Source organism: Balaenoptera physalus (assembly GCF_965194825.1).
Source record: "Balaenoptera physalus genome assembly, chromosome: 9".
NCBI lineage: Eukaryota > Metazoa > Chordata > Mammalia > Artiodactyla > Balaenopteridae > Balaenoptera > Balaenoptera physalus.
The window spans coordinates 84,147,857-84,173,247 of NC_138888.1; positions in this window are offsets into that span (position 1 = coordinate 84,147,857).

Below are 25,391 nucleotides of genomic sequence, written 5' to 3' on the forward strand. Positions count from 1 at the left end.
CAAACAATAAATGCTGAAGAGGTTTTAGAGAACTGTGTACCCTCTAGCTGCTGGTGAGATGTAAAAGGGTTAAACGCTAATAATGAGAACAGGAAAGAGCTGCGTTTAAAAGGAAAAATTGAGGTACCAGTCAATCCAGCAGGCGCACCAATGGGCCTCTCACCTGAGAAGACCAGAATGAAGAAGACCCGGGCTGCAAAAGCTGCACTGCAGCCTTATTCACAATAGACAAGACAGTGAAGCAACCAAAATGTCCATCTACAGATGAAAGGATAAAGAAGAAGTGGTCCATGTACACAATGAATACTAGCCATGGAAAACAATGAAACACTGCTCTTTGAGGCCCCATAGATGATCTTGGAGATAATCACAGAACATGAGGTAAGTCGGAAAGCAAAAGTCCTATATCCTATGATATCACTTATAGGCGTTATCTAATAACTGACACAAATGAACATATTTCCACACAGAAAGTCAATCACAGACTTATTAAAAAAGAACTATGCTTATCTAAAAGTAAAGGTGGGGGGAATGGATAAATGAAGATTAGCGTTACCATATGTATACAAATACATATTATATACATATATCAAAAAGACCGACCATATAGCAAGGAAGGATTACGGAACACTGTAATAATTTACAAGGGAAGAGGATCTCTACATAAATAGGTATGTAGAATATGTAGATGAACCAGAGTGTGTACACCTTGGACAAGCAACATTCTAACCATTACCCCAATTGAAAAAATTAAAACAACGAACTAGGAGTAATGAGACATAGACTTATGGGGGGTTTTCCTGGCACATTCCATTCAAATTTACAACCTAGACAAACGACTTCTAGAATGGCTCTGCTGCCCTAGTACCCAGATTTGGGAATGGGGAAATGCTGCATCCTTGTGGCCGTTTCCCACAACAGCAGCTTTAAACCCACTGCAAAAGGTCACTAAATATTCACCAATTGCAGTTCTGTAAATGACACCTGCCCTCCAAAAAATACTGAGGTCGAAAATCGACCAAAATATTCTAGAGTGCAACCTTCCAAAAAGAATATTTGAAGAGGTATATTATACTCACACTTTTTTGCTTTTTTCTTTTAACAGAAAAGAAAAAGCCGTGGAAAAATGATGAATTGTAGGAATTTTTACAGACATGTAAACCCAAATTACAAAAACCTATCAGCTCACACCAGTCATAATGGCCATCAAAAAAAAATCTGCCAACAATAAATGCTGACGTGATTGTGGAGAAATGCGTACCCTTGATTCTAAGGGGGACGTGGTAAGAGCCACTAATGAAAGCACAATGGCGTTGCCTTGAAAAGGTAAACGTTGAGCTACCGTACCAGTCAATCAATCATACCCACTGCTGGGTCTATCACCTGAGAAAATGAAAATCAAAAATCACAGGCTGGCAATCCTGCACTCCAGCAATATTTACCATAGGCAACACTTGGAAGCAACGAAAATGTCCATCGACAGAGGAATGCACCAAGAAGAAGTGGTCCATGTACACAATGGAATATTAGCCATGGAAAACATTGAAGCACTGCTCTTTGAGGCACCATACTTGAGCCTGGAGATAATCACAAAACATGAAGTAGGTCGGAAAGCAAAACACCTATATCCTATATTATCACTTATGGCATTATCTAATAACTGACACACATGAACATATTTCCAAAGAGAAAGACACTCACAGGCTTAGAAAACAAACTATGCTCATCTGAAAGGAAAGGAGGGGGGAAATTGAGAAATGAACATTAGTGTTACCATACATATACAAATACATATTATATACATGTATCAAAAACACCGAACATATAGCAAGGGAGGTCGACGGAACACTGTAATATTTTACATGGGAAGAGGATCTGTACATTAATAGACATACATAATGTACAAATGAACCAGATTGTGTACACCTAGGACAAACAATATTCTAAACTTTACCCAGATTAAAAAAATTTTAAAAACCCAGAAGAAGTAATGAGACATAAACTTATGGGGATTCCTCCTGGCAATTTCCATTCTAATTTACAACCTAGGACAATGACTTCCAGAAAGGCTCTGCTGCCCTAGTACCCAGATTGGGGAATGGAGAAATGCTACCTCCTTGTGGCCGTTTCCCACAACAGCAGCTTTGAACCCACTGCAAAAGGTCACTAAATTTTCACCAACTTGCAGTTCTGTAAATGATACCTGCCCTCCAGAAAATTTCTGGGGTCTAAAATCGACCAAAAAATTCAAAAGAGGGCAAGCTTCGAAGAAGACAAGTTCAAGAGCTATATTGTACTCACGGGTTTTTCTTTTAAGAGAAAAGAAAAAGGGGTAGGAATATGACGAATTTAAAAAATTTTAATGACATGCATACCCATATTACAAAAACCTATCAGCTCACAGCAGTCAGAATGGCCATTAGGAAAAATGCTGCAAAAAATAAACCGTGAAGGGAGTGTGGAGAAATGCGTACCTTCGGTTGTAAGGGGGGGCATGTAAAGAGCCACTAATGAAAACACAGTGTAGGTGCTTTGAAAAGGGAAACATTGAGCTACCAGTCAATCAATCACAACCACTGCTTGGCCTATCACCTGAGAAAATGAGAATCAAAAAGTCACAGGCTGGCAAACCTGTACGCCAGCAAGATTTACCATAGCCAGCACTTGGAAGCAATGAAAATGTCCATCAACCGAGGAATGCACCAAGAAGAAGTGGTCCACGTACACAATGGAATGTTACTCTAATAATAAATATAAACTCAATTTAAAAACAAACAAAAGCAAGGAGACATCAACATTTGTGGGTTTATCCGGGCACATTGCACTCTAATTTATAACCGAAGAACACCACTGGCCGGTAGGTCTGTTTCCCTAGTACCAGCATGGGTAACGTAGAAAGGCTGCCGCTCTCTGGCCGTTACCTGCAAAAGCAGGTTTAAAGCCTGAGCTAATGGTCACTTCATATGAACAAGTACTGCAGGGCTGTAAATGAAACCTGCCCTCAAAATGTCTTGAGGGAGATAACGGCCAAAATATTACAAATGGTGACACATACTTTAAGAAAACACTGTGAAGAAATAAGCTCTAATCACAGCTGGAAAAATAAAAAGATCATGTCTTAAAGCTCAATTTCAACGCATTATGAGACACATGCAAATTCAACCACAAAGAGGTATCAGCTCACACCACTCAGAATAATCATCAGCAACAACTACAAAGAATAAATCCTGAAGGTGCTGGGAAGAAATACATGCCCTCCACTTTAAGTGGGACGTAACCTGGAAAGAGCCACTAAGGAGAACAGAACAGAGGTGCCTTTAAAAAGTAAACATTGAGCTACCATATGATCCAGCAGACCTATTCCTGGACCTATAAACTAAGAAGACAGAATTGGAAGGACACAGCCACGCAAATCTGCATTGCACACTATTACAATAGCCAAGATATGGAAGTAACCAAAAAGTCCACCGACAGATGGGTGGACAAAGAAGAACTGCTACCTGTACAGATGGAATATGAGCTAGTGAAAAAATGAAACAATGCCATTTGCAGCACCGTAGATGAGTCTAGAAGTAATCACGCAACTTGGAGTGAGTGAGAAAGCGAAAGACACATATCCTATCATATCATATATAGGGGTTACCTAAAAAATGATACAAACAAAGATATTTCCACAGAGAAACACTATCATAGAATCAATATAAAAACGTATGGTTCACCAAATAGAAAGGTGTGAGGAATGGATACATTACCGTATTGAGGTTAACAGAGAGATACAAACACCTGTGAAATATGTAATCACCAAAGACCTACGCAATACCAAGAGAAGACTACTCAACATTGTTTCATAACCTACCTGGGAAAAGGCTCCGAAGAAGAATAGATATAGGTATATGTGTGATAGAACCACATCTTGCACACCTAGAACAAACAAAACATTGTAATCAAGTTTGCTGTGATAAAAAATAAAAATTAAGTTAAAAATACCAACAAGAAGTAATGAGACATACATTAAAGGGGGTTTTCCTCTCACATGCCATTCTAATTTACAACCTAGAACACCACTTCCAGTAAGGCTCTGTTGACCTAGTAACCAGATTTGGTAAAGGAGAAATGCTGCCGCCATGTGGCCGATTCCCGCAAGAGCAGCTTTTAACCCACAGCTAATGGTCACTTACCATTCACAAGGACTCAGGGCTGTAAAGGACACCTGCCCTCAAAATTGTGCTGAGGTAGGGAATGGATAAAAAAAATTCAAAACAGGCAAAATTTTCAAGAAGATAGTATGAAGAGGAAAGTTTTACTCACTCTCTTTTTAAAGAAAGGAAAATGGATAAAAGCTCAGCCTCAGGAAGTATTAGACTCATGCAATCTAATCTACAAAAAGTCTTCAATTCACACCAGTCGACTGACCATTGGCAAAAAGTCTACAAACAATAAATGCTGAAGAGGTTTTAGAGAACTGTGTACCCTCTAGCTGCTGGTGAGATGTAAAAGGGTTAAACGCTAATAATGAGAACAGGAAAGAGCTGCGTTTAAAAGGAAAAATTGAGGTACCAGTCAATCCAGCAGGCGCACCAATGGGCCTCTCACCTGAGAAGACCAGAATGAAGAAGACCCGGGCTGCAAAAGCTGCACTGCAGCCTTATTCACAATAGACAAGACAGTGAAGCAACCAAAATGTCCATCTACAGATGAAAGGATAAAGAAGAAGTGGTCCATGTACACAATGAATACTAGCCATGGAAAACAATGAAACACTGCTCTTTGAGGCCCCATAGATGATCTTGGAGATAATCACAGAACATGAGGTAAGTCGGAAAGCAAAAGTCCTATATCCTATGATATCACTTATAGGCGTTATCTAATAACTGAAACAAATGAACATATTTCCACACAGAAAGTCAATCACAGACTTATTAAAAAAGAACTATGCTTATCTAAAAGTAAAGGTGGGGGGAATGGATAAATGAAGATTAGCGTTACCATATGTATACAAATACATATTATATACATATATCAAAAAGACCGACCATATAGCAAGGAAGGATTACGGAACACTGTAATAATTTACAAGGGAAGAGGATCTCTACATAAATAGGTATGTAGAATATGTAGATGAACCAGAGTGTGTACACCTTGGACAAGCAACATTCTAACCATTACCCCAATTGAAAAAATTAAAACAACGAACTAGGAGTAATGAGACATAGACTTATGGGGGGTTTTCCTGGCACATTCCATTCAAATTTACAACCTAGACAAACGACTTCTAGAATGGCTCTGCTGCCCTAGTACCCAGATTTGGGAATGGAGAAATGCTGCATCCTTGTGGCCGTTTCCCACAACAGCAGCTTTAAACCCACTGCAAAAGGTCACTAAATATTCACCAATTGCAGTTCTGTAAATGACACCTGCCCTCCAAAAAATACTGAGGTCGAAAATCGACCAAAAAATTCTAGAGTGCAACCTTCCAAAAAGAATATTTGAAGAGGTATATTATACTCACACTTTTTTGCTTTTTTCTTTTAACAGAAAAGAAAAAGCCGTGGAAAAATGATGAATTGTAGGAATTTTTACAGACATGTAAACCCAAATTACAAAAACCTATCAGCTCACACCAGTCATAATGGCCATCAAAAAAAATTCTGCCAACAATAAATGCTGACGTGATTGTGGAGAAATGCGTACCCTTGATTCTAAGGGGGACGTGGTAAGAGCCACTAATGAAAGCACAATGGAGTTGCCTTGAAAAGGTAAACGTTGAGCTACCGTACCAGTCAATGAATCATACCCACAGCTGGGTCTATCACCTGAGAAAATGAAAATCAAAAATCACAGGCTGGCAATCCTGCACTCCAGCAATATTTACCATAGGCAACACTTGGAAGCAACGGAAATGTCCATCGACAGAGGAATGCACCAAGAAGAAGTGGTCCATGTACACAATGGAATATTAGCCATGGAAAACATTGAAGCACTGCTCTTTGAGGAACCATACTTGAGCCTGGAGATAATCACAAAACATGAAGTAGGTCGGAAAGCAAAACACCTATATCCTATATTATCACTTATGGCATTATCTAATAACTGACACAGATGAACATATTTCCAAAGAGAAAGACACTCACAGGCTTAGAAAACAAACTATGCTCATCTGAAAGGAAAGGAGGGGGGAAATTGAGAAATGAACATTAGTGTTACCATACATATACAAATACATGTTATATACATGTATCAAAAACACCGAACATATAGCAAGGGAGGTCGACGGAACACTGTAATATTTTACATGGGAAGGGGATCTGTACATTAATAGACATACATAATGTACAAATGAACCAGATTGTGTACACCTAGGACAAACAATATTCTAAACTTTACCCAGATTAAAAAAATTTTAAAAACCCAGAAGAAGTAATGAGACATAAACTTATGGGGATTCCTCCTGGCAATTTCCATTCTAATTTACAACCTAGGACAATGACTTCCAGAAAGGCTCTGCTGCCCTAGTACCCAGATTGGGGAATGGAGAAATGCTACCTCCTTGTGGCCGTTTCCCACAACAGCAGCTTTGAACCCACTGCAAAAGGTCACTAAATTTTCACCAACTTGCAGTTCTGTAAATGATACCTGCCCTCCAGAAAATTTCTGGGGTCAAAAATCGACCAAAAAATTCAAAAGAGGGCAAGCTTCGAAGAAGACAAGTTCAAGAGCTATATTGTACTCACGGGTTTTTCTTTTAAGAGAAAAGAAAAAGGGGTAGGAATATGACGAATTTAAAAAATTTTAATGACATGCATACCCATATTACAAAAACCTATCAGCTCACAGCAGTCAGAATGGCCATTAGGAAAAATGCTGCAAAAAATAAACCGTGAAGGGAGTGTGGAGAAATGCGTACCTTCGGTTGTAAGGGGGGGCATGTAAAGAGCCACTAATGAAAACACAGTGTAGGTGCTTTGAAAAGGGAAACATTGAGCTACCAGTCAATCAATCACAACCACTGCTTGGCCTATCACTTGAGAAAATGAGAATCAAAAAGTCACAGGCTGGCAAACCTGTACGCCAACAAGATTTACCATAGCCAGCACTTGGAAGCAATGAAAATGTCCATCAACCGAGGAATGCACCAAGAAGAAGTGGTCCACGTACACAATGGAATATTACTCTAATAATAAATATAAACTCAATTTAAAAACAAACAAAAGCAAGGAGACATCAACATTTGTGGGTTTATCCGGGCACATTGCACTCTAATTTATAACCGAAGAACACCACTGGCCGGTAGGTCTGTTTCCCTAGTACCAGCATGGGAAACGTAGAAAGGCTGCCGCTCTCTGGCCGTTACCTGCAAAATCAGGTTTAAAGCCTGAGCTAATGGTCACTTCATATGAACAAGTACTGCAGGGCTGTAAATGAAACCTGCCCTCAAAATGTCTTGAGGGAGATAATGGCCAAAATATTTCAAATGGTGACACATACTTTAAGAAAACACTGTGAAGAAATAAGCGCTAATCACAGCTGGAAAAATAAAAAGATCATGTCTTAAAGCTCAATTTCAACGCATTATGAGACACATGCAAATTCAACCACAAAGAGGTATCAGCTCACACCACTCAGAATAATCATCAGCAAAAACTACAAAGAATAAATCCTGAAGGTGCTGGGAAGAAATACATGCCCTCCACTTTAAGTGGGACGTAACCTGGAAAGAGCCACTAAGGAGAACAGAACAGAGGTGCCTTTAAAAAGTCAACATTGAGCTACCATATGATCCAGCAGACCTATTCCTGGACCTATAAACTAAGAAGACAGAATTGGAAGGACACAGCCACGCAAATCTGCATTGCACACTATTACAATAGCCAAGATATGGAAGTAACCAAAAAGTCCACCGACAGATGGGTGGACAAAGAAGAACTGCTACCTGTACAGATGGAATATGAGCTAGTGAAAAAATGAAACAATGCCATTTGCAGCACCGTAGATGAGTCTAGAAGTAATCACGCAACTTGGAGTAAGTGAGAAAGCAAAAGACACATATCCTATCATATCATATATAGGGGTTACCTAAAAAATGATACAAACAAAGATATTTCCACAGAGAAACACTATCATAGAATCAATATAAAAACGTATGGTTCACCAAATAGAAAGGTGTGAGGAATGGATACATTACCGTATTGAGGTTAACAGAGAGATACAAACACCTGTGAAATATGTAATCACCAAAGACCTACGCAATACCAAGAGAAGACTACTCAACATTGTTTCATAACCTACCTGGGAAAAGGCTCCGAAGAAGAATAGATATAGGTATATGTGTGATAGAACCACATCTTGCACACCTAGAACAAACAAAACATTGTAATCAAGTTTGCTGTGATAAAAAATAAAAATTAAGTTACAAATACCAACAAGAAGTAATGAGACATACATTAAAGGGGGTTTTCCTCTCACATGCCATTCTAATTTACAACCTAGAACACCACTTCCAGTAAGGCTCTGTTGACCTAGTATCCAGATTTGGTAAAGGAGAAATGCTGCCGCCATGTGGCCGATTCCCGCAAGAGCAGCTTTTAACCCACAGCTAATGGTCACTTACCATTCACAAGGACTCAGGGCTGTAAAGGACACCTGCCCTCAAAATTGTGCTGAGGTAGGGAATGGATAAAAAAAATTCAAAACAGGCAAAATTTTCAAGAAGATAGTATGAAGAGGAAAGGTTTACTCACTCTCTTTTTAAAGAAAGGAAAATGGATAAAAGCTCAGCCTCAGGAAGTATTAGACTCATGCAATCTAATCTACAAAAAGTCTTCAATTCACACCAGTCGACTGACCATTGGCAAAAAGTCTACAAACAATAAATGCTGAAGAGGTTTTAGAGAACTGTGTACCCTCTAGCTGCTGGTGAGATGTAAAAGGGTTAAACGCTAATAATGAGAACAGGAAAGAGCTGCGTTTAAAAGGAAAAATTGAGGTACCAGTCAATCCAGCAGGCGCACCAATGGGCCTCTCACCTGAGAAGACCAGAATGAAGAAGACCCGGGCTGCAAAAGCTGCACTGCAGCCTTATTCACAATAGACAAGACAGTGAAGCAACCAAAATGTCCATCTACAGATGAAAGGATAAAGAAGAAGTGGTCCATGTACACAATGAATACTAGCCATGGAAAACAATGAAACACTGCTCTTTGAGGCCCCATAGATGATCTTGGAGATAATCAGAGAACATGAGGTAAGTCGGAAAGCAAAAGTCCTATATCCTATGATATCACTTATAGGCGTTATCTAATAACTGACACAAATGAACATATTTCCACACAGAAAGTCAATCACAGACTTATTAAAAAAGAACTATGCTTATCTAAAAGTAAAGGTGGGGGGAATGGATAAATGAAGATTAGCGTTACCATATGTATACAAATACATATTATATACATATATCAAAAAGACCGACCATATAGCAAGGAAGGATTACGGAACACTGTAATAATTTACAAGGGAAGAGGATCTCTACATAAATAGGTATGTAGAATATGTAGATGAACCAGAGTGTGTACACCTTGGACAAGCAACATTCTAACCATTACCCCAATTGAAAAAATTAAAACAACGAACTAGGAGTAATGAGACATAGACTTATGGGGGGTTTTCCTGGCACATTCCATTCAAATTTACAACCTAGACAAACGACTTCTAGAATGGCTCTGCTGCCCTATTACCCAGATTTGGGAATGGAGAAATGCTGCATCCTTGTGGCCGTTTCCCACAACAGCAGCTTTAAACCCACTGCAAAAGGTCACTAAATATTCACCAATTGCAGTTCTGTAAATGACACCTGCCCTCCAAAAAATACTGAGGTCGAAAATCGACCAAAAAATTCTAGAGTGCAACCTTCCAAAAAGAATATTTGAAGAGGTATATTATACTCACACTTTTTTGCTTTTTTCTTTTAACAGAAAAGAAAAAGCCGTGGAAAAATGATGAATTGTAGGAATTTTTACAGACATGTAAACCCAAATTACAAAAACCTATCAGCTCACACCAGTCATAATGGCCATCAAAAAAATTTCTGCCAACAATAAATGCTGACGTGATTGTGGAGAAATGCGTACCCTTGATTCTAAGGGGGACGTGGTAAGAGCCACTAATGAAAGCACAATGGCGTTGCCTTGAAAAGGTAAACGTTGAGCTACCGTACCAGTCAATCAATCATACCCACTGCTGGGTCTATCACCTGAGAAAATGAAAATCAAAAATCACAGGCTGGCAATCCTGCACTCCAGCAATATTTACCATAGGCAACACTTGGAAGCAACGAAAATGTCCATCGACAGAGGAATGCACCAAGAAGAAGTGGTCCATGTACACAATGGAATATTAGCCATGGAAAACATTGAAGCACTGCTCTTTGAGGCACCATACTTGAGCCTGGAGATAATCACAAAACATGAAGTAGGTCGGAAAGCAAAACACCTATATCCTATATTATCACTTATGGCATTATCTAATAACTGACACAGATGAACATATTTCCAAAGAGAAAGACACTCACAGGCTTAGAAAACAAACTATGCTCATCTGAAAGGAAAGGAGGGGGGAAATTGAGAAATGAACATTAGTGTTACCATACATATACAAATACATATTATATACATGTATCAAAAACACCGAACATATAGCAAGGGAGGTCGACGGAACACTGTAATATTTTACATGGGAAGAGGATCTGTACATTAATAGACATACATAATGTACAAATGAACCAGATTGTGTACACCTAGGACAAACAATATTCTAAACTTTACCCAGATTAAAAAAATTTTAAAAACCCAGAAGAAGTAATGAGACATAAACTTATGGGGATTCCTCCTGGCAATTTCCATTCTAATTTACAACCTAGGACAATGACTTCCAGAAAGGCTCTGCTGCCCTAGTACCCAGATTGGGGAATGGAGAAATGCTACCTCCTTGTGGCCGTTTCCCACAACAGCAGCTTTGAACCCACTGCAAAAGGTCACTAAATTTTCACCAACTTGCAGTTCTGTAAATGATACCTGCCCTCCAGAAAATTTCTGGGGTCTAAAATCGACCAAAAAATTCAAAAGAGGGCAAGCTTCGAAGAAGACAAGTTCAAGAGCTATATTGTACTCACGGGTTTTTCTTTTAAGAGAAAAGAAAAAGGGGTAGGAATATGACGAATTTAAAAAATTTTAATGACATGCATACCCATATTACAAAAACCTATCAGCTCACAGCAGTCAGAATGGCCATTAGGAAAAATGCTGCAAAAAATAAACCGTGAAGGGAGTGTGGAGAAATGCGTACCTTCGGTTGTAAGGGGGGGCATGTAAAGAGCCACTAATGAAAACACAGTGTAGGTGCTTTGAAAAGGGAAACATTGAGCTACCAGTCAATCAATCACAACCACTGCTTGGCCTATCACCTGAGAAAATGAGAATCAAAAAGTCACAGGCTGGCAAACCTGTACGCCAGCAAGATTTACCATAGCCAGCACTTGGAAGCAATGAAAATGTCCATCAACCGAGGAATGCACCAAGAAGAAGTGGTCCACGTACACAATGGAATGTTACTCTAATAATAAATATAAACTCAATTTAAAAACAAACAAAAGCAAGGAGACATCAACATTTGTGGGTTTATCCGGGCACATTGCACTCTAATTTATAACCGAAGAACACCACTGGCCGGTAGGTCTGTTTCCCTAGTACCAGCATGGGAAACGTAGAAAGGCTGCCGCTCTCTGGCCGTTACCTGCAAAAGCAGGTTTAAAGCCTGAGCTAATGGTCACTTCATATGAACAAGTACTGCAGGGCTGTAAATGAAACCTGCCCTCAAAATGTCTTGAGGGAGATAATGGCCAAAATATTTCAAATGGTGACACATACTTTAAGAAAACACTGTGAAGAAATAAGCTCTAATCACAGCTGGAAAAATAAAAAGATCATGTCTTAAAGCTCAATTTCAACGCATTATGAGACACATGCAAATTCAACCACAAAGAGGTATCAGCTCACACCACTCAGAATAATCATCAGCAACAACTACAAAGAATAAATCCTGAAGGTGCTGGGAAGAAATACATGCCCTCCACTTTAAGTGGGACGTAACCTGGAAAGAGCCACTAAGGAGAACAGAACAGAGGTGCCTTTAAAAAGTAAACATTGAGCTACCATATGATCCAGCAGACCTATTCCTGGACCTATAAACTAAGAAGACAGAATTGGAAGGACACAGCCACGCAAATCTGCATTGCACACTATTACAATAGCCAAGATATGGAAGTAACCAAAAAGTCCACCGACAGATGGGTGGACAAAGAAGAACTGCTACCTGTACAGATGGAATATGAGCTAGTGAAAAAATGAAACAATGCCATTTGCAGCACCGTAGATGAGTCTAGAAGTAATCACGCAACTTGGAGTAAGTGAGAAAGCGAAAGACACATATCCTATCATATCATATATAGGGGTTACCTAAAAAATGATACAAACAAAGATATTTCCACAGAGAAACACTATCATAGAATCAATATAAAAACGTATGGTTCACCAAATAGAAAGGTGTGAGGAATGGATACATTACCGTATTGAGGTTAACAGAGAGATACAAACACCTGTGAAATATGTAATCACCAAAGACCTACGCAATACCAAGAGAAGACTACTCAACATTGTTTCATAACCTACCTGGGAAAAGGCTCCGAAGAAGAATAGATATAGGTATATGTGTGATAGAACCACATCTTGCACACCTAGAACAAACAAAACATTGTAATCAAGTTTGCTGTGATAAAAAATAAAAATTAAGTTAAAAATACCAACAAGAAGTAATGAGACATACATTAAAGGGGGTTTTCCTCTCACATGCCATTCTAATTTACAACCTAGAACACCACTTCCAGTAAGGCTCTGTTGACCTAGTAACCAGATTTGGTAAAGGAGAAATGCTGCCGCCATGTGGCCGATTCCCGCAAGAGCAGCTTTTAACCCACAGCTAATGGTCACTTACCATTCACAAGGACTCAGGGCTGTAAAGGACACCTGCCCTCAAAATTGTGCTGAGGTAGGGAATGGATAAAAAAAATTCAAAACAGGCAAAATTTTCAAGAAGATAGTATGAAGAGGAAAGTTTTACTCACTCTCTTTTTAAAGAAAGGAAAATGGATAAAAGCTCAGCCTCAGGAAGTATTAGACTCATGCAATCTAATCTACAAAAAGTCTTCAATTCACACCAGTCGACTGACCATTGGCAAAAAGTCTACAAACAATAAATGCTGAAGAGGTTTTAGAGAACTGTGTACCCTCTAGCTGCTGGTGAGATGTAAAAGGGTTAAACGCTAATAATGAGAACAGGAAAGAGCTGCGTTTAAAAGGAAAAATTGAGGTACCAGTCAATCCAGCAGGCGCACCAATGGGCCTCTCACCTGAGAAGACCAGAATGAAGAAGACCCGGGCTGCAAAAGCTGCACTGCAGCCTTATTCACAATAGACAAGACAGTGAAGCAACCAAAATGTCCATCTACAGATGAAAGGATAAAGAAGAAGTGGTCCATGTACACAATGAATACTAGCCATGGAAAACAATGAAACACTGCTCTTTGAGGCCCCATAGATGATCTTGGAGATAATCAGAGAACATGAGGTAAGTCGGAAAGCAAAAGTCCTATATCCTATGATATCACTTATAGGCGTTATCTAATAACTGACACAAATGAACATATTTCCACACAGAAAGTCAATCACAGACTTATTAAAAAAGAACTATGCTTATCTAAAAGTAAAGGTGGGGGGAATGGATAAATGAAGATTAGCGTTACCATATGTATACAAATACATATTATATACATATATCAAAAAGACCGACCATATAGCAAGGAAGGATTACGGAACACTGTAATAATTTACAAGGGAAGAGGATCTCTACATAAATAGGTATGTAGAATATGTAGATGAACCAGAGTGTGTACACCTTGGACAAGCAACATTCTAACCATTACCCCAATTGAAAAAATTAAAACAACGAACTAGGAGTAATGAGACATAGACTTATGGGGGGTTTTCCTGGCACATTCCATTCAAATTTACAACCTAGACAAACGACTTCTAGAATGGCTCTGCTGCCATAGTACCCAGATTTGGGAATGGAGAAATGCTGCATCCTTGTGGCCGTTTCCCACAACAGCAGCTTTAAACCCACTGCAAAAGGTCACTAAATATTCACCAATTGCAGTTCTGTAAATGACACCTGCCCTCCAAAAAATACTGAGGTCGAAAATCGACCAAAAAATTCTAGAGTGCAACCTTCCAAAAAGAATATTTGAAGAGGTATATTATACTCACACTTTTTTGCTTTTTTCTTTTAACAGAAAAGAAAAAGCCGTGGAAAAATGATGAATTGTAGGAATTTTTACAGACATGTAAACCCAAATTACAAAAACCTATCAGCTCACACCAGTCATAATGGCCATCAAAAAAATTTCTGCCAACAATAAATGCTGACGTGATTGTGGAGAAATGCGTACCCTTGATTCTAAGGGGGACGTGGTAAGAGCCACTAATGAAAGCACAATGGAGTTGCCTTGAAAAGGTAAACGTTGAGCTACCGTACCAGTCAATCAATCATACCCACTGCTGGGTCTATCACCTGAGAAAATGAAAATCAAAAATCACAGGCTGGCAATCCTGCACTCCAGCAATATTTACCATAGGCAACACTTGGAAGCAACGAAAATGTCCATCGACAGAGGAATGCACCAAGAAGAAGTGGTCCATGTACACAATGGAATATTAGCCATGGAAAACATTGAAGCACTGCTCTTTGAGGCACCATACTTGAGCCTGGAGATAATCACAAAACATGAAGTAGGTCGGAAAGCAAAACACCTATATCCTATATTATCACTTATGGCATTATCTAATAACTGACACAGATGAACATATTTCCAAAGAGAAAGACACTCACAGGCTTAGAAAACAAACTATGCTCATCTGAAAGGAAAGGAGGGGGGAAATTGAGAAATGAACATTAGTGTTACCATACATATACAAATACATATTATATACATGTATCAAAAACACCGAACATATAGCAAGGGAGGTCGACGGAACACTGTAATATTTTACATGGGAAGAGGATCTGTACATTAATAGACATACATAATGTACAAATGAACCAGATTGTGTACACCTAGGACAAACAATATTCTAAACTTTACCCAGATTAAAAAAAATTTTAAAAACCCAGAAGAAGTAATGAGACATAAACTTATGGGGATTCCTCCTGGCAATTTCCATTCTAATTTACAACCTAGGACAATGACTTCCAGAAAGGCTCTGCTGCCCTAGTACCCAGATTGGGGAATGGAGAAATGCTACCTCCTTGTGGCCGTTTCCCACAACAGCAGCTTTGAACCCACTGCAAAAGGTCACTAAATTTTCACCAACTTGCAGTTCTGTAAATGATACCTGCCCTCCAGAAAATTTCTGGGGTCTAAAATCGACCAAAAAATTCAAAAGAGGGCAAGCTTCGAAGAAGACAAGTTCAAGAGCTATATTGTACTCACGGGTTTTTCTTTTAAGAGAAAAGAAAAAGGGGTAGGAATATGACGAATTTAAAAAATTTTAATGACATGCATACCCATATTACAAAAACCTATCAGCTCACAGCAGTCAGAATGGCCATTAGGAAAAATGCTGCAAAAAATAAACCGTGAAGGGAGTGTGGAGAAATGCGTACCTTCGGTTGTAAGGGGGGGGCATGTAAAGAGCCACTAATGAAAACACAGTGTAGGTGCTTTGAAAAGGGAAACATTGAGCTACCAGTCAATCAATCACAACCACTGCTTGGCCTATCACCTGAGAAAATGAGAATCAAAAAGTCACAGGCTGGCAAACCTGTACGCCAGCAAGATTTACCATAGCCAGCACTTGGAAGCAATGAAAATGTCCATCAACCGAGGAATGCACCAAGAAGAAGTGGTCCACGTACACAATGGAATGTTACTCTAATAATAAATATAAACTCAATTTAAAAACAAACAAAAGCAAGGAGACATCAACATTTGTGGGTTTATCCGGGCACATTGCACTCTAATTTATAACCGAAGAACACCACTGGCCGGTAGGTCTGTTTCCCTAGTACCAGCATGGGAAACGTAGAAAGGCTGCCGCTCTCTGGCCGTTACCTGCAAAAGCAGGTTTAAAGCCTGAGCTAATGGTCACTTCATATGAACAAGTACTGCAGGGCTGTAAATGAAACCTGCCCTCAAAATGTCTTGAGGGAGATAATGGCCAAAATATTTCAAATGGTGACACATACTTTAAGAAAACACTGTGAAGAAATAAGCTCTAATCACAGCTGGAAAAATAAAAAGATCATGTCTTAAAGCTCAATTTCAACGCATTATGAGACACATGCAAATTCAACCACAAAGAGGTATCAGCTCACACCACTCAGAATAATCATCAGCAAAAACTACAAAGAATAAATCCTGAAGGTGCTGGGAAGAAATACATGCCCTCCACTTTAAGTGGGACGTAACCTGGAAAGAGCCACTAAGGAGAACAGAACAGAGGTGCCTTTAAAAAGTCAACATTGAGCTACCATATGATCCAGCAGACCTATTCCTGGACCTATAAACTAAGAAGACAGAATTGGAAGGACACAGCCACGCAAATCTGCATTGCACACTATTACAATAGCCAAGATATGGAAGTAACCAAAAAGTCCACCGACAGATGGGTGGACAAAGAAGAACTGCTACCTGTACAGATGGAATATGAGCTAGTGAAAAAATGAAACAATGCCATTTGCAGCACCGTAGATGAGTCTAGAAGTAATCACGCAACTTGGAGTAAGTGAGAAAGCGAAAGACACATATCCTATCATATCATATATAGGGGTTACCTAAAAAATGATACAAACAAAGATATTTCCACAGAGAAACACTATCATAGAATCAATATAAAAACGTATGGTTCACCAAATAGAAAGGTGTGAGGAATGGATACATTACCGTATTGAGGTTAACAGAGAGATACAAACACCTGTGAAATATGTAATCACCAAAGACCTAAGCAATACCAAGAGAAGACTACTCAACATTGTTTCATAACCTACCTGGGAAAAGGCTCCGAAGAAGATTAGATATAGGTATATGTGTGATAGAACCACATCTTGCACACCTAGAACAAACAAAACATTGTAATCAAGTTTGCTGTGATAAAAAATAAAAATTAAGTTAAAAATACCAACAAGAAGTAATGAGACATACATTAAAGGGCGTTTTCCTCTCACATGCCATTCTAATTTACAACCTAGAACACCACTTCCAGTAAGGCTCTGTTGACCTAGTAACCAGATTTGGTAAAGGAGAAATGCTGCCGCCATGTGGCCGATTCCCGCAAGAGCAGCTTTTAACCCACAGCTAATGGTCACTTACCATTCACAAGGACTCAGGGCTGTAAAGGACACCTGCCCTCAAAATTGTGCTGAGGTAGGGAATGGATAAAAAAAATTCAAAACAGGCAAAATTTTCAAGAAGATAGTATGAAGAGGTAAGTTTTACTCACTCTCTTTTTAAAGAAAGGAAAATGGATAAAAGCTCAGCCTCAGGAAGTATTAGACTCATGCAATCTAATCTACAAAAAGTCTTCAATTCACACCAGTCGACTGACCATTGGCAAAAAGTCTACAAACAATAAATGCGGAAGAGGTTTTAGAGAACTGTGTACCCTCTAGCTGCTGGTGAGATGTAAAAGGGTTAAACGCTAATAATGAGAACAGGAAAGAGCTGCGTTTAAAAGGAAAAATTGAGGTACCAGTCAATCCAGCAGGCGCACCAATGGGCCTCTCACCTGAGAAGACCAGAATGAAGAAGACCCGGGCTGCAAAAGCTGCACTGCAGCCTTATTCACAATAGACAAGACAGTGAAGCAACCAAAATGTCCATCTTCAGATGAAAGGATAAAGAAGAAGTGGTCCATGTACACAATGAATACTAGCCATGGAAAACAATGAAACACTGCTCTTTGAGGCCCCATAGATGATCTTGGAGATAATCACAGAACATGAGGTAAGTCGGAAAGCAAAAGTCCTATATCCTATGATATCACTTATAGGCGTTATCTAATAACTGACACAAATGAACATATTTCCACACAGAAAGTCAATCACAGACTTATTAAAAAAGAACTATGCTTATCTAAAAGTAAAGGTGGGGGGAATGGATAAATGAAGATTAGCGTTACCATATGTATACAAATACATATTATATACATATATCAAAAAGACCGACCATATAGCAAGGAAGGATTACGGAACACTGTAATAATTTACAAGGGAAGAGGATCTCTACATAAATAGGTATGTAGAATATGTAGATGAACCAGAGTGTGTACACCTTGGACAAGCAACATTCTAACCATTACCCCAATTGAAAAAACTTAAAACAACGAACTAGGAGTAATGAGACATAGACTTATGGGGGGTTTTCCTGGCACATTCCATTCAAATTTACAACCTAGACAAACGACTTCTAGAATGGCTCTGCTGCCCTAGTACCCAGATTTGGGAATGGAGAAATGCTGCATCCTTGTGGCCGTTTCCCACAACAGCAGCTTTAAACCCACTGCAAAAGGTCACTAAATATTCACCAATTGCAGTTCTGTAAATGACACCTGCCCTCCAAAAAATACTGAGGTCGAAAATCGACCAAAAAATTCTAGAGTGCAACCTTCCAAAAAGAATATTTGAAGAGGTATATTATACTCACACTTTTTTGATTTTTCTTTTAACAGAAAAGAAAAAGCCGTGGAAAAATGATGAATTGTAGGAATTTTTACAGACATGTAAACCCAAATTACAAAAACCTATCAGCTCACACCAGTCATAATGGCCATCAAAAAAAAATCTGCAAACAATAAATGCTGACGTGATTGTGGAGAAATGCGTACCCTTGATTCTAAGGGGGACGTGGTAAGAGCCACTAATGAAAGCACAATGGCGTTGCCTTGAAAAGGTAAATGTTGAGCTACCGTACCAGTCAATCAATCATACCCACTGCTGGGTCTATCACCTGAGAAAATGAAAATCAAAAATCACAGGCTGGCAATCCTGCACTCCAGCAATATTTACCATAGGCAACACTTGGAAGCAACGAAAATGTCCATCGACAGAGGAATGCACCAAGAAGAAGTGGTCCATGTACACAATGGAATATTAGCCATGGAAAACATTGAAGCACTGCTCTTTGAGGCACCATACTTGAGCCTGGAGATAATCACAAAACATGAAGTAGGTCGGAAAGCAAAACACCTATATCCTATATTATCACTTATGGCATTATCTAATAACTGACACAGATGAACATATTTCCAAAGAGAAAGACACTCACAGGCTTAGAAAACAAACTATGCTCATCTGAAAGGAAAGGAGGGGGGAAATTGAGAAATGAACATTAGTGTTACCATACATATACAAATACATATTATATACATGTATCAAAAACACCGAACATATAGCAAGGGAGGTCGACGGAACACTGTAATATTTTACATGGGAAGAGGATCTGTACATTAATAGACATACATAATGTACAAATGAACCAGATTGTGTACACCTAGGTCAAACAATATTCTAAACTTTACCCAGATTAAAAAAAATTTTAAAAACCCAGAAGAAGTAATGAGACATAAACTTATGGGGATTCCTCCTGGCAATTTCCATTCTAATTTACAACCTAGGACAATGACTTCCAGAAAGGCTCTGCTGCCCTAGTACCCAGATTGGGGAATGGAGAAATGCTACCTCCTTGTGGCCGTTTCCCACAACAGCAGCTTTGAACCCACTGCAAAAGGTCACTAAATTTTCACCAACTTGCAGTTCTGTAAATGATACCTGCCCTCCAGAAAATTTCTGGGGTCTAAAATCGACCAAAAAATTCAAAAGAGGGCAAGCTTCGAAGAAGACAAGTTCAAGAGCTATATTGTACTCACGGGTTTTTCTTTTAAGAGAAAAGAAAAAGGGGTAGGAATATGACGAATTTAAAAAATTTTAATGACATGCATACCCATATTACAAAAACCTATCAGCTCACAGCAGTCAGAATGGCCATTAGGAAAAATGCTGCAAAAAATAAACCGTGAAGGGAGTGTGGAGAAATGCGTACCTTCGGTTGTAAGGGGGGGCATGTAAAGAGCCACTAATGAAAACACAGTGTAGGTGCTTTGAAAAGGGAAACATTGAGCTACCAGTCAATCAATCACAACCACTGCTTGGCCTATCACCTGAGAAAATGAGAATCAAAAAGTCACAGGCTGGCAAACCTGTACGCCAGCAAGATTTACCATAGCCAGCACTTGGAAGCAATGAAAATGTCCATCAACCGAGGAATGCACCAAGAAGAAGTGGTCCACGTACACAATGGAATGTTACTCTAATAATAAATATAAATTCAATTTAAAAACAAACAAAAGCAAGGAGACATCAACATTTGTGGGTTTATCCGGGCACATTGCACTCTAATTTATAACCGAAGAACACCACTGGCCGGTAGGTCTTTTTCCCTAGTACCAGCATGGGAAACGTAGAAAGGCTGCCGCTCTCTGGCCGTTACCTGCAAAAGCAGGTTTAAAGCCTGAGCTAATGGTCACTTCATATGAACAAGTACTGCAGGGCTGTAAATGAAACCTGCCCTCAAAATGTCTTGAGGGAGATAATGGCCAAAATATTTCAAATGGTGACACATACTTTAAGAAAACACTGTGAAGAAATAAGCTCTAATCACAGCTGGAAAAATAAAAAGATCATGTCTTAAAGCTCAATTTCAACGCATTATGAGACACATGCAAATTCAACCACAAAGAGGTATCAGCTCACACCACTCAGAATAATCATCAGCAAAAACTACAAAGAATAAATCCTGAAGGTGCTGGGAAGAAATACATGCCCTCCACTTTAAGTGGGACGTAACCTGGAAAGAGCCACTAAGGAGAACAGAACAGAGGTGCCTTTAAAAAGTAAACATTGAGCTACCATATGATCCAGCAGACCTATTCCTGGACCTATAAACTAAGAAGACAGAATTGGAAGGACACAGCCACGCAAATCTGCATTGCACACTATTACAATAGCCAAGATATGGAAGTAACCAAAAAGTCCACCGACAGATGGGTGGACAAAGAAGAACTGCTACCTGTACAGATGGAATATGAGCTAGTGAAAAAATGAAACAATGCCATTTGCAGCACCGTAGATGAGTCTAGAAGTAATCACGCAACTTGGAGTAAGTGAGAAAGCGAAAGACACATATCCTATCATATCATATATAGGGGTTACCTAAAAAATGATACAAACAAAGATATTTCCACAGAGAAACACTATCATAGAATCAATATAAAAACGTATGGTTCACCAAATAGAAAGGTGTGAGGAATGGATACATTACCGTATTGAGGTTAACAGAGAGATACAAACACCTGTGAAATATGTAATCACCAAAGACCTAAGCAATACCAAGAGAAGACTACTCAACATTGTTTCATAACCTACCTGGGAAAAGGCTCCGAAGAAGAATAGATATAGGTATATGTGTGATAGAACCACATCTTGCACACCTAGAACAAACAAAACATTGTAATCAAGTTTGCTGTGATAAAAAATAAAAATTAAGTTAAAAATACCAACAAGAAGTAAGGAGACATACATTAAAGGGCGTTTTCCTCTCACATGCCATTCTAATTTACAACCTAGAACACCACTTCCAGTAAGGCTCTGTTGACCTAGTAACCAGATTTGGTAAAGGAGAAATGCTGCCGCCATGTGGCCGATTCCCGCAAGAGCAGCTTTTAACCCACAGCTAATGGTCACTTACCATTCACAAGGACTCAGGGCTGTAAAGGACACCTGCCCTCAAAATTGTGCTGAGGTAGGGAATGGATAAAAAAAATTCAAAACAGGCAAAATTTTCAAGAAGATAGTATGAAGAGGTAAGTTTTACTCACTCTCTTTTTAAAGAAAGGAAAATGGATAAAAGCTCAGCCTCAGGAAGTATTAGACTCATGCAATCTAATCTACAAAAAGTCTTCAATTCACACCAGTCGACTGACCATTGGCAAAAAGTCTACAAACAATAAATGCGGAAGAGGTTTTAGAGAACTGTGTACCCTCTAGCTGCTGGTGAGATGTAAAAGGGTTAAACGCTAATAATGAGAACAGGAAAGAGCTGCGTTTAAAAGGAAAAATTGAGGTACCAGTCAATCCAGCAGGCGCACCAATGGGCCTCTCACCTGAGAAGACCAGAATGAAGAAGACCCGGGCTGCAAAAGCTGCACTGCAGCCTTATTCACAATAGACAAGACAGTGAAGCAACCAAAATGTCCATCTACAGATGAAAGGATAAAGAAGAAGTGGTCCATGTACACAATGAATACTAGCCATGGAAAACAATGAAACACTGCTCTTTGAGGCCCCATAGATGATCTTGGAGATAATCACAGAACATGAGGTAAGTCGGAAAGCAAAAGTCCTATATCCTATGATATCACTTATAGGCGTTATCTAATAACTGACACAAATGAACATATTTCCACACAGAAAGTCAATCACAGACTTATTAAAAAAGAACTATGCTTATCTAAAAGTAAAGGTGGGGGGAATGGATAAATGAAGATTAGCGTTACCATATGTATACAAATACATATTATATACATATATCAAAAAGACCGACCATATAGCAAGGAAGGATTACGGAACACTGTAATAATTTACAAGGGAAGAGGATCTCTACATAAATAGGTATGTAGAATATGTAGATGAACCAGAGTGTGTACACCTTGGACAAGCAACATTCTAACCATTACCCCAATTGAAAAAATTAAAACAACGAACTAGGAGTAATGAGACATAGACTTATGGGGGGTTTTCCTGGCACATTCCATTCAAATTTACAACCTAGACAAACGACTTCTAGAATGGCTCTGCTGCCCTAGTACCCAGATTTGGGAATGGAGAAATGCTGCATCCTTGTGGCCGTTTCCCACAACAGCAGCTTTAAACCCACTGCAAAAGGTCACTAAATATTCACCAATTGCAGTTCTGTAAATGACACCTGCCCTCCAAAAAATACTGAGGTCGAAAATCGACCAAAAAATTCTAGAGTGCAACCTTCCAAAAAGAATATTTGAAGAGGTATATTATACTCACACTTTTTTGATTTTTCTTTTAACAGAAAAGAAAAAGCCGTGGAAAAATGATGAATTGTAGGAATTTTTACAGACATGTAAACCCAAATTACAAAAACCTATCAGCTCACACCAGTCATAATGGCCATCAAAAAAAAATCTGCAAACAATAAATGCTGACGTGATTGTGGAGAAATGCGTACCCTTGATTCTAAGGGGGACGTGGTAAGAGCCACTAATGAAAGCACAATGGCGTTGCCTTGAAAAGGTAAATGTTGAGCTACCGTACCAGTCAATCAATCATACCCACTGCTGGGTCTATCACCTGAGAAAATGAAAATCAAAAATCACAGGCTGGCAATCCTGCACTCCAGCAATATTTACCATAGGCAACACTTGGAAGCAACGAAAATGTCCATCGACAGAGGAATGCACCAAGAAGAAGTGGTCCATGTACACAATGGAATATTAGCCATGGAAAACATTGAAGCACTGCTCTTTGAGGCACCATACTTGAGCCTGGAGATAATCACAAAACATGAAGTAGGTCGGAAAGCAAAACACCTATATCCTATATTATCACTTATGGCATTATCTAATAACTGACACAGATGAACATATTTCCAAAGAGAAAGACACTCACAGGCTTAGAAAACAAACTATGCTCATCTGAAAGGAAAGGAGGGGGGAAATTGAGAAATGAACATTAGTGTTACCATACATATACAAATACATATTATATACATGTATCAAAAACACCGAACATATAGCAAGGGAGGTCGACGGAACACTGTAATATTTTACATGGGAAGAGGATCTGTACATTAATAGACATACATAATGTACAAATGAACCAGATTGTGTACACCTAGGTCAAACAATATTCTAAACTTTACCCAGATTAAAAAAAATTTTAAAAACCCAGAAGAAGTAATGAGACATAAACTTATGGGGATTCCTCCTGGCAATTTCCATTCTAATTTACAACCTAGGACAATGACTTCCAGAAAGGCTCTGCTGCCCTAGTACCCAGATTGGGGAATGGAGAAATGCTACCTCCTTGTGGCCGTTTCCCACAACAGCAGCTTTGAACCCACTGCAAAAGGTCACTAAATTTTCACCAACTTGCAGTTCTGTAAATGATACCTGCCCTCCAGAAAATTTCTGGGGTCTAAAATCGACCAAAAAATTCAAAAGAGGGCAAGCTTCGAAGAAGACAAGTTCAAGAGCTATATTGTACTCACGGGTTTTTCTTTTAAGAGAAAAGAAAAAGGGGTAGGAATATGACGAATTTAAAAAATTTTAATGACATGCATACCCATATTACAAAAACCTATCAGCTCACAGCAGTCAGAATGGCCATTAGGAAAAATGCTGCAAAAAATAAACCGTGAAGGGAGTGTGGAGAAATGCGTACCTTCGGTTGTAAGGGGGGGCATGTAAAGAGCCACTAATGAAAACACAGTGTAGGTGCTTTGAAAAGGGAAACATTGAGCTACCAGTCAATCAATCACAACCACTGCTTGGCCTATCACCTGAGAAAATGAGAATCAAAAAGTCACAGGCTGGCAAACCTGTACGCCAGCAAGATTTACCATAGCCAGCACTTGGAAGCAATGAAAATGTCCATCAACCGAGGAATGCACCAAGAAGAAGTGGTCCACGTACACAATGGAATGTTACTCTAATAATAAATATAAATTCAATTTAAAAACAAACAAAAGCAAGGAGACATCAACATTTGTGGGTTTATCCGGGCACATTGCACTCTAATTTATAACCGAAGAACACCACTGGCCGGTAGGTCTTTTTCCCTAGTACCAGCATGGGAAACGTAGAAAGGCTGCCGCTCTCTGGCCGTTACCTGCAAAAGCAGGTTTAAAGCCTGAGCTAATGGTCACTTCATATGAACAAGTACTGCAGGGCTGTAAATGAAACCTGCCCTCAAAATGTCTTGAGGGAGATAATGGCCAAAATATTTCAAATGGTGACACATACTTTAAGAAAACACTGTGAAGAAATAAGCTCTAATCACAGCTGGAAAAATAAAAAGATCATGTCTTAAAGCTCAATTTCAACGCATTATGAGACACATGCAAATTCAACCACAAAGAGGTATCAGCTCACACCACTCAGAATAATCATCAGCAAAAACTACAAAGAATAAATCCTGAAGGTGCT